The sequence below is a fragment of the Ornithodoros turicata genome, unplaced genomic scaffold (assembly GCF_037126465.1).
Source record: "Ornithodoros turicata isolate Travis unplaced genomic scaffold, ASM3712646v1 Chromosome17, whole genome shotgun sequence".
Lineage (NCBI taxonomy): Eukaryota > Metazoa > Arthropoda > Arachnida > Ixodida > Argasidae > Ornithodoros > Ornithodoros turicata.
In genome coordinates this window covers 3,092,835-3,103,930 of record NW_026999326.1, presented here as the reverse complement: position 1 = coordinate 3,103,930, position 11,096 = coordinate 3,092,835, and the positions used below count along the sequence as shown (strand labels likewise).

The 11,096-nt window shown below is 46.3% G+C and overlaps 1 long non-coding RNA gene across 1 annotated transcript; it reads left to right on the top strand.

Annotated features, from left to right (window-relative positions):
• The first annotated feature begins 303 nt into the window (after window positions 1-303).
• Window positions 304-1,717, top strand: LOC135372790 (uncharacterized). The gene is made up of 3 exons (XR_010416114.1): window positions 304-372; window positions 542-680; window positions 1,360-1,717. It is a non-coding gene; the product is annotated as an uncharacterized LOC135372790 (long non-coding RNA).
• Window positions 1,718-11,096: the final 9,379 nt, after the last annotated feature.

Genomic DNA, 11,096 nt, shown 5'->3' with positions numbered 1-11,096 from the left:
TGCAAAGCATTTGCTAGGCCAGTACAGACTTCCTGGTGTCATTCGAGTTTTGTGCTGCGTGCCGAGGTGCCGAGAATGCGTGAGCGTTTTGCTCCCGTCTGCGAGAACACTTCAGCATGCAGTTCCAATGTTTCAAACCACAATTTTCCGAAAGGCGAAAGAGAAATCTATTGACTGCAACAATCGGTTACAACTCCGACTGTGTGCCACCTTCGAAAGCAGCGATTTGATCTGTTCATCTGGCTCATACGAATGTTACGGAAGCAATGCGCAACTTGTTTCACAAGAAGCTGAAGATGTCTCGTCCGGGATGCTGTGCCAACCTTATCTGCAGCAGGAAATTGCAGGGGCAAGACTAGGCAGCAGATAAAGGTAAGACGCGTAATGTTAGACAAGTCAGTCATGCGGTGTAAATTGCATCGCGTAGAAGAGAAAAATACGCTATCTGTCAGTTACTGCTTCATCCTTTAGAGATTACGCCCCAGCGGGTGTATTCTCAGTACAGATTTGGAATTGCCTTATTTGTTAAATGATTTCGCAGGCATTCTGGCACCACCGAAAAGCTTGCACTCCACGTCTCAACTATCACCGTCTGGGTTTCAAGCTGAAGGCTTTCACCAGTGCCAACCAGACGCCCCTTCAAAGTTCATATGCTTTTTTTGACGGAACAGTGACACCTGGTACTGAGACATTCCATTTTCTGATTAATCAAGTGCATTCCATCACTTGTGCTCGACTTCTTGTGTTCGTATACCCTTGCTGTTGCTCGCTAGCTTAGAGCAACCATGCCTGAGGTGCCAGCGCTTTCAGAGTACATTTAAGCAGTATCATCGTATCATATGCACGGCAGCACATCTTGTGTATTTTGAGTAAGGTATAAATTCAATGTTGGCTCAGCTGTTGTATTTTGGTCACCAATAAGGTGTTCTTCCAGAACGCTCAAGGGCAGTTCAAGCAGTTTCATGTGTGCAACAGCACATACTTTTTCTCAGTTTTGACTATGGTAAATCGAAATCTTCCAGTTGATGTCTTTCGGTCATAAATTGTGTTTTTCGAGACATTCAAACAGCATCATATGTGCAACAGTACATACTTTTTCTCAGGTGAAGTAAGGTAAATCTGTCCGCCGTGGTGTTCCAGCAGTGCAGCAGAAGCTTGTGTTGCATTCAAGTGGTATCATGTATACAAAAACTAGTTTTATGCCTTTCTGTAGCTGCTGTACTAATATTGTGAGTACAGAGACATTCCTGCATAACATATCGGAGCATCTTGTGTGCTATTGTTGGTATGATCTGCAGCAGTATATTGATATGTTAATTATTCAATGACTTCAGCTAACATTTACATTCTTACTTCCAGGTAAACCTGTCACGCAGATGCCCTACCCCTTGGTATGCATAGTTCAAGATTGTACCGAAACAATCCACATGGAGCATTACAACACACCACATACTGCATGTCTATGCTGCGTGTACAATGCATCAAACCTATTCTCAGGTACAGGCCAGCTGGTACGCAATTACAACATGAAACAACTGACACAGGGACCGTAAAGTCATGCCTTTTCCTCCGCGCCTCGGGTTTCATGTTATTATCCTCACATGCAGCTCAATTCGCCTGTGCTGTGCAGCATGAGCAAAAGCATATATTGTTTGTGGTCACATGACACGGAACATAAATACAGTGAAACCTTCCTATGTTGGACACCCGCGGTGCAGCCGAAGCGTCTCCTACTTACAGAGGTGTCCGAGTTACAGAATATGATGGCAACAAAAAATGGAAGAGATCACAGCTGTGAGAAATGTCTTCTTTCTTCAATTTAAGGTCCTTAGTGGTACCTGGTGGTGGTGCCTGGTAGTGGTACCTCTACCCACTCTTCACTGATAATTATTACTGATTTTAGTATATTCAATTCCGTTCAGATTCTACTCAATGGCATTACCTCTGGAGCCTTTCGAGCAGCAAGGACTTGTCTCTGAAGCGTCAGCCTACTTCTCATAGCTTTGGTGCAGTGCTCGTTCGAAGGCTCTAGACAAACTGAAGACATGTGCTCACATAAAGAATTACAATGTAGACTGACAGCACTTGTTTTTGGACTCTAAAAACTAAAGCAACTAAATGCTGAGACCAGTATAGGGGAAAAAAGGGGCGAAAGTCAAGGCCACTGGCTCATTTTGGGTCTTTTCGGTGCAAAGATGGGCCGATATTGAGGTAATTTGGCCAGGGTTTTGTCCGACTTTGCAGGGGAAACCCTATCCTACTTCCAAGATAGGGAGGTGTCCGACATAGAGAATTTCGTCCCCATGTAGTTTCAATGGGAGCCTGCCCGTGCAATGAAATCATGGGGAGTTGTCCGAGTTAGGGAGGTGTCCGACTTTGAAGGTTTTACTGTACTATGGAGCATTCTACATCATGTAATCTAACAGTTGTTCACGTTTGGATATTTTAACCATGGAATTCACCCTGCATGCACCATACCATGTCCAAACACTAACAACTGCTAGAGGGCAGTATGTACTGCTTCTGTATAGCACTTATGGCTTGCGTCCTGTGATCGGAAACAGTGGTGTCTTTTTTCTGCTACAACCAGTAAACTACAGTAAAGATTTAGAAATACTGTGTCATATCATAAAGCACTATGGGAAATGGCAGTTTGAAAAACTGGAGAAGACTGTCATTAGAACGGGGGACATGTTCTACGGTGAGATTTTTTACAGTGTGTGCTGCACCACGTAATGCACTGCAGGCCTACCACAGTATGGTAACGCTCTCAATACTGATTTGCTCAAAAAAGGAATCTGTGCGTTTCTTGTACTAACTTCCCCTTATGCAAAGTAGTAGAAAAATGTTTTCAGCCAATGGGGAGGGAGAGGACATCATTCTGGAGTCTCGTTGACCTACAATGTGTCGTGTGTGAAGGTCATTTTGAAGAGTGTAGGTGGTACAAGACTGTGTTCCCACGTTCTTGGCAGTGTTGACTAATAACCATAATAAAGTAGAGGGTACATTTGTTGCTTCATATATTTGTGTCATGGCAAAGTATGTAGAGATACATCTGTCTCAACCTGCAGGTGACAAAACTGCTTTTTATGCCTAAACTATGACAAATACAGTCGACCCCCGCTTATCCGGACTTCATTTATCCGGATCCCGCGGTATCCGGACAAAAGGCGCGGGAACGGATTTTCGTCCATGTATTTTGTTCTCGTTTATCCGGACTTCAGCTTCCGGACTCGGACAAGAATTCAAGGGAACGAAAGTCGAAAATTCTTGTAATCCAGCTTCAGTTATCCGGACTACCGTGAGTAAGAGGAGACGCTGACCCCACTTCGTCACCCTTTTCGCTGTTTCGGGGTTATTCCCGTCTCACGTCAGGGACCTACATTCCTCCGTAGAGGAGACAACCGTGCACGATGACCCCCTTTTCTATTGGTGTGCGTTGGGGCACGTTGACCAATCGAGTCATTTGGAAATATCTCGAGGAACTGTCCGGTTCTAGAGGGGAAAACTCCAACCCGAGGGCCTGCTGCTTACGGCCCGTTGAGCTGCGATTCCTGATGCAGAGGCTCACTGCGACTGCCGTAGATGATGCTGCGGTTTCTGACTACGTTGACGTTGATAAGGATGATGACGCGTGTGCAGCTATGACTGATGACGGTGTGATTGCTGCTGTTGCCTCCTATCATGTGCAGCAAGACGGTGCCGATGACGCCGGTGAGAAACAAGGCTCGAACATTGAGACTTTGCGACCGCACTGACATTCTTCGAACAGCGCAACAGCGTGGCTCAACTCTATGCAATTAGCAAAAGTTTGCAGGAATCGAGTGCCTACACTACCATGTAACAGCTGTCATTGACGAGATTTCTGTGTTTTAATTCAACCTTGCTCTGTAGGTCGTCTCTATTCGGTCGTTTCATTTATCCGGATGCCCCGGTATCCGGACGATTTCGCCGGGAACGGCACCGTCCGGATAAACGGGGGTCGACTGTAGTTGTCTGTTCAGCACCACTAATCATGTGCCGGCCTCCATGACATGTCTGTGACATTCCAAAGTGATTAACATGTCCCATAGATGTGTGCAATGCTGAAGATGACTGTGTACCTTCTATGGATTCTTGATTCAAGAAAAGTACTGTGTGATTTGCAAACAGCGCCTGGCTGTACCTTCACAATTCTACATAAAAATATGTAAAGTTTGCCGAAGGAAATATCATGAAGGTCCTTAGCGAAAAACCCTGAGACGAGGGATAGGAAGGGATATACACAATGTCTCAACATAGCTTGTTTATGTCCCTTCTTGTATCTCCTCTTCAGGTCTCGCCATCATGGACACTATCACCAGCTAGCTTGCTGTTGAACCGTTCTTTCAACGATAAGGGTCACTTTCATGGACTGGATGGCAGCCAACATGCTGTCAATAAAAAGAATAATGGAAGGAGCTCAATATGATCCTTAGGCTGTGCGTGGTCATTGCTTTCTGACAAATGGCGACTTCGAATTTCAGGACAGTGCCTGCAGTGCTAGTATTCTTGTGTTCTCACCCTTGACGCCCATTGTGTGTCATCGGTCACCTATAATCTGCTAATATGCACATAGCTAAAACAAAGTATATTTGTATTTCTTTGAATACAGTTGGTACAGCACATTGTTTTTTACATGTTCTTTGGAAAATATAAATAAAAAATTCTCTACTCTGCAAGTCTCCTGTCAGCTCTACAGAGCAGCTTCGAATCTCACTAGAAGCCACGTGTGAAACCTTGACCAAACTAGTGGTGAAGGTCCGTATAGGTCATAGATAGATACTATCATTATTATTAGATCATAGGTCAGGCTTAGGTCCTGGTTGGTAGCAACGCATTTGAATTTTATTAAAAATTTGTGCAGGAGGTGACCAACATAACTAAATACACCAACTGATTCTCACAAATTTTGTGGTGTTATACTTTTGAAACAACATTGATACGCTGCAGTGGTCTTTTCTCCTTTTAACCTAGAAATATTAGGTCTTCGTCATCACGAGCCTTAGTTGCTGAGCATGCAGTTATTTACGTTGAGCACTGCAGTTTCATATTTGTTTCTCTGGACAAGCAAGCCCGCTTCCCTATTTTGATAAGAGTCTTTCAGCTTTCACAGGGCATTTGGGGACAAGGAAAACATTTGGACTATTGTGTATTTTGCTATGAAGTGCACCGTACAAGGCAGAGGACAACATCAACCATTTCCACTAAGGTTATTAAATTTGTGATAAAATGCATATACCTTTTGTCACTGACTAATTTGGTGGCAAAGTTACTTGAGTGGCAGTTGTGCAATTTTAAGCACATGTTTAAAAAAATAGGATATGGGAAGTGCTGACTGGTTGAACATGTGGAGTACCCAATATAATAATTGGGGGTTTACGTCGCGAGACAACTGAGTGTGGAATACACAGCACAGTGTAATGTTCCTTATTCTGGCAATGTTAGCATGGTTCAAGAAGTGGGAAATGTTGCACTACCCTTAATAACATCTGTTGGGCCCAGCAAACAGGGTACACATACCCTGATCTGAAGACACTATGCCTAACTCAAAAGCAATATGAGATCTACCCGTACGTGTTTATTTGCGAAACTATTATGAATGAAATATGGCCTGTGTGGTATAGAACAACGCGCACACTCAAGTAAACATTCAAAAATACGTATAAGGGCTCTCGACCTACATGCCGCGATGCACACTACGAGATAAACAACGCACTACAAAACTACATCCAACACTTTTTGTGCGGGGCAACTCTAATGAACACTTTCATATAACCGACGAATGGTTCAACGAATGCAGTTCGAGTGGTCACGATACATTCCTACGTCGTTCATTGCAGTCGCGCTATGATGCTGCACAATATATGTATCTCGTGTAACAAGCCTGGCAATCGCACGATGTGCATGGGCAGAAATACGGCCTTCTTTCTTTGAAGACCAGTCCACTGCAGGTATATGCTCAAACGGTCACCAAGTCTCACGTTGTTGCTCAATCGCTCCCATTCCTGCACTTGTAGTAAAAGCAGCAAACGGGTTGACGTGAATGGCAGCCGAACGGTTGAACTGCGAAGTTCTCGAGCACATGATCACAATTTCACGCCGAAAATTATGTTGAGGTGAGTTCGCGGTTGTTGTTTCCATCGTTCAATAGTTCTCGGGATTATGTCGGACGAAACGCTCATCGTAGCCGGCGGCCATAACTGGATATCCTCGCAAACGGGAGAAGACGCCAGGGAAGTCAGAGAAAGCCTCAGCTTTCATCCAATCGGACGCACGATTCTCTATCTACGTAGATGGAGCAGGTTTATCCCATCTACGTCACAAAAATGGCTGCGCCCATGGCTTGTTTTGGTTTCTTTGATGAATTAATTTTCGTAATAGGAAGACAAAATTGAGAAACGAAGGTGCGTTTCGGGAGCAGTTGGATGTGCTCGTTCTGAATATCACAACCGTTTCAACACATCGGGAAATCGGCGTAGCTGACCTTTAACGTGTTTTAGGAAAGGCGTTCAGGGACGTACACCGCTGGAACTTACATTTGTATCCATCATTATTTGTGGACATTTGGGAGCCCAGAAACATTCGAATTGTCTGTGACACCAAAAGCATTCTGAACGTGTTTCCTATTCTCCGCTCCCAACTGTTATGACACAAAGGTCTGACCTGATTAGTAGAGAGCGGATTTTAAGGCACTAAAAACACGTGTTTTAGTCACGTAAAGGGGGACTAAAAAGGCCCAAAAAAAGGCACGGATTTTCGCGGAATGGGCACGATCAATATTGCACTACCGGCACTATGATCAATGCCATCTAGCATTGGTTGCTTTACGGTAACATACCACTCTATCGCATGCACTTCTATCACAATTGCTGATGCCCGATTTCACGTCAGTTCAGGCAGGGAGGTCCGATCGACCGCCTGGATTTTCATTATTTTTTTTTTTTATTTAGAAGCTCATCGTATATGATGAGCAACAGCGGAAAATAAATAATTTAAATGGAATAGTTCTCGTGGCAAAAAAAAAAAAATCGAGAAAATTGGGCCCTGAATGTGTTTCAGTTTTGCTGTGTTTGCACGCGTATATAGCCTGAGTTTTAAAAGATATTGTAGTGAATTTTTTTAATGCTTTAGTATGCTTTAGAGCACTGCACGTTGTGTGTGTTCTCGGGCAAGCCTGAGCCCGGCCCGGGCTTTGGTTTTTTTATGCGGGCCTGGGCCGGGCTCGAGTTTCAGGGCTGCAGGGTTGCAGGGCTGCCTTCCCAAGCAAGCAAGCCCCAAGCAGACAGCGGCTTGCCGGCAGAGAAACACAGCCTGTAAAACACAGAGCGTACCTCCTCATTCTCCACCAATTAGCTGCGTCCTTTTCCTCGCTGAGCTGTGCTCTTTCAATACGCGGATTTGAAGGGAGACCAGAGCATAGCGCACATCAAAAGAAATCCAGGTGGTCCAAATTATCCGCATTCCTGCCCTGCGGCATGTTCAACATGTTGTATGTACTCATTTTATCTACCACTGTTATTCGTTGCATGTTATTAACTGGTTCCTCTGTATATACCACTGTTATTCGTTGTGTGTTATTAACTGGTTCCTCTGTATATACCACTGTTATTCGTTGTATGTTATTAACTGGTTCCTCTGTATATACCACTGTTATTCGTTGTATGTTATTAACTGGTTTCGCTGTATATACCAGTGTAATTCACTGCTTACACTGTACATATCATCAGGTTAATGTAATAAATTTTCTTTATATAAGATGTCACCACACTGCGCAGACAAACCTTACGTGTAACATGACAGTACCACAGTACCATTTGTGCTCTTTAGTAAATCTAAATACGCCTCCGAGCCACGAGAACACATAGAACAGAGGCCGGGCGCGGGCTGGAAATCTATAGAAGACGTCGGGCCCGGGCCGGGTGCTCTAGTACGCCTACAGGCCAGCAGTCCGAGTGCAAATTTTGGCGCGCAGGGGCAACGCTCTGCGCTATAAGAAATGGCGAACATGCTCTCTCGCGCAGTTTTATTCCAAATTCGACGCCAGATTTCTGTGGCTGTAGATGTCCCTCATAACCATACTTCGTGTCGGTTCATTCAGCTTTCAATGCTGTTGCAATTGACACACACACACACACACACACACACACATATATATATATATATATATATATATATATCGTACGTATATCTGCTACAGGTATATCCCCGCGCCATATCCCCGCGTTGACAACTCGGCAGCTGGCGCTCTTTCACGCATCAATGCACTTCCCTACTTGCCATCCCCGGTGAGCGTCACTGACCTCCTGAACGCCCAGGCTAATGACGCTGATCTAAAGGATTACCTCGCTGGCGAATGCTCCCTTGTCCTTCGGAAGGTACACCTCCCGGATTGCGTAGACCCTCTTTTCTGCGACGTGTCAACTGCGCATTATCGCCCCTTCGTCCCCGAGCCGCTACGCCGCCGGATCTTCAGCGAGTACCTCAGCCTCGCCAACACCGGCGTGCGCGCTACACAGAAGACCATTGCAAACCGCTGTGTCTGGCGAAATATCAACAAGAACATCCGAACCTCAACCCGCTCCTGCGTTGCTTGCCAGCCGACCAAAGTTGAACGCCACATTCAGACGCCACTCAAAGCGTTCCCCACACCCTACGGCCGGTTCTGCCACGTTCATTTGGACCTAGTTGGCCCAGTTCCTTCTTTGCTCGGCTACCGGTATCTCTTCACCCGCGTGAACCGCTTTACGTGCTGGGCAGAGGTTGTACCCATCCCCGACGCGACGGCGGATACGATCGGCCGCGCGTTTCTACTCGGTTGCGTCGACCGTTTCGGCTGCCCTGACATTGTGACCACCGACAGGGGACGCCAGTTCACATCTCGCTCCTTCACGTCTGTTCTGAAAGCTATCGGAGCTAAGCACATGATGACGACGGCCTACCACCCCGCTGCGAACGGGATAGTGGAGCGGCTGCAACGCCAGCTAAAAGCCGCCCTCTGTTCCCAGCCTGAGCCGACTAACTGGGCTGAGCATTTGCCATGGGGGCTCCTTGGCCTGCGCTCTTTGCTGAAACAGGATCTCAAGTGTAGCTCGGAAGAGTTAGTCTTCGGCTCCCCTTTGCGCTTGCGTTGTGACTTCGACTCCCTCCCGAAGCCTCCCCTCACCGGTGACGACATCGCAAGGCGTCTCCTTCAGCATTTCCAGGCCGTCAAACCTCCCTACCTCGTCAGCCTTCCCATATAGGAAGATTTTCCAATTTTCAGATTTGGCCAATGCCTCTCACGCCTTCGTCCGGGTGGGTCATGCTAAGCCACCCCTAACCCCTGCATATGCTGGCCCTTACAAGATACTGGACCGCAGCGAAAAGACCGTAACAGTCGACCTTAATGGCCGCCGCGAAACCATCTCCCTCGACAGGGTCAAGCCCGCTGATATTGAGACACTTGTCGCCCCTGTGCGTCTCCCCGACCTTCTCCCCCCCCCCTCCGTGCAGGTCCTCGACGGCTACGCTCCTTCCCTTGGCCCATTGTTTCCTGGCATTGTCCCCTAGTTACCACCAGAGTCTATGGGGGGGGGGGGGCTGTAGCAGCACTAGTACCATCGGATGATGGCAGCTCAGTATGAACGTTAGCGCGCTGAGCGCAATTACGTACGAGCGCGTACTGTTCATGAGGGCCAAGAAGGTCGGAACAGCTGTCCAATACTGGCATGGCGACGTTTGACTTGCAAGCATATGCTATACGTGCAGCCAAAGAGCTGCGGCTATTTTTTCTTATTTTATACTTCACTGGCTTTGCACTGGGCTTTCAGTAAGTGAGTTATCTCACCCTGACGGGAGGAATCACGTGTTACGTGACCTTCTGACGCCATCCACTCAAGCGTTGCCTGCCTGCGTACTGTTGATGAGGCCCAACAAGGCCGAAACAACTGTCCAGTACTGGCATGGCGACGTTTGAGTTACAAACATATGCTATACGTGCAGCCAAAGAGCTCCGGCTATTTTTCTCATTTTATACTTCACTGGCTTTGCACTGGGCTTTCAGTGAGTGAGTTATCTCACCCTGACGGGAGGAATCACGTGTTATGTGACCTTCTGACGCCATCCACTCAAGCTTTGCCTGCCTGCGTACTGTTGATGAGGCCCAACAAGGCCGAAACAGCTGTATACGTGCAGCCAAAGAGCTCCGGCTATTTTTCTCATTATATATATATATATATTTGAAAGTAAAAAGAGATAATGGAGACAGCCTTTTTAGAAAACTATAGATTCGGCTAACAGAATAGGACACAGCAGTCACTGTGGGTGAATAAAAGGCAAGGAGATCAAAACGCACCCTTCCATGTATTCACACCAGCGACATTCCCCAGAATATACTCCAGCGGATGATGCGAAATACGTCATTGATTTTAGCGGCTGCGTAAGTAGCATTGCTGTACGTTATGTATCTTCCCGTGCACTACTAACTCTAACTGCGGGAAATATACTGGGGCGCAGCCAGAAGATATTCCATAGCAGAGGACAAGAAGAGACGCATTTCATTGCAAAGTCGACATTCCGGCACGGTGCAAATGCTCAATGTAATACGCAAGCTTTGCCCCATGAGCAGTTTTTTGCGCTTTTTTTTTTCTCACTAGAATGTTCAGTGGGGATGGCAGGGGACGCGAACTATATCGGAATTTGTGATAGCATGGTTGTGCAGGTGGATACAGTCCTATACGACATCCTGGGTATAGTTGCGAAAAAATCCCGATCCTGTCCCGGGATCTCGGGATCCACATTTCGAAATCCCGGGATTGTAAAAACGGCTCGGGATTCCGAACCCTAGGCAGGTGTCGCTCACCGAGAGTAACCGAAAAGGAGCAGCTGTTTTTCTACTTTGGTATGTTCATACCTATAACTACTGCAAATCCCTTTGGTAATATAGAACACATAGTTTGTGCATGCAGGATGCTTCACCTAGGCTGTGCTGAGGTTGCGCACTTTTTTAATAATAAAGATGAGGCTTCTTCAAGATAATGCACATACACAAAAAAGTACATTTTGCTACGCGTCATGTACTCCATCTTTGAAGTGTA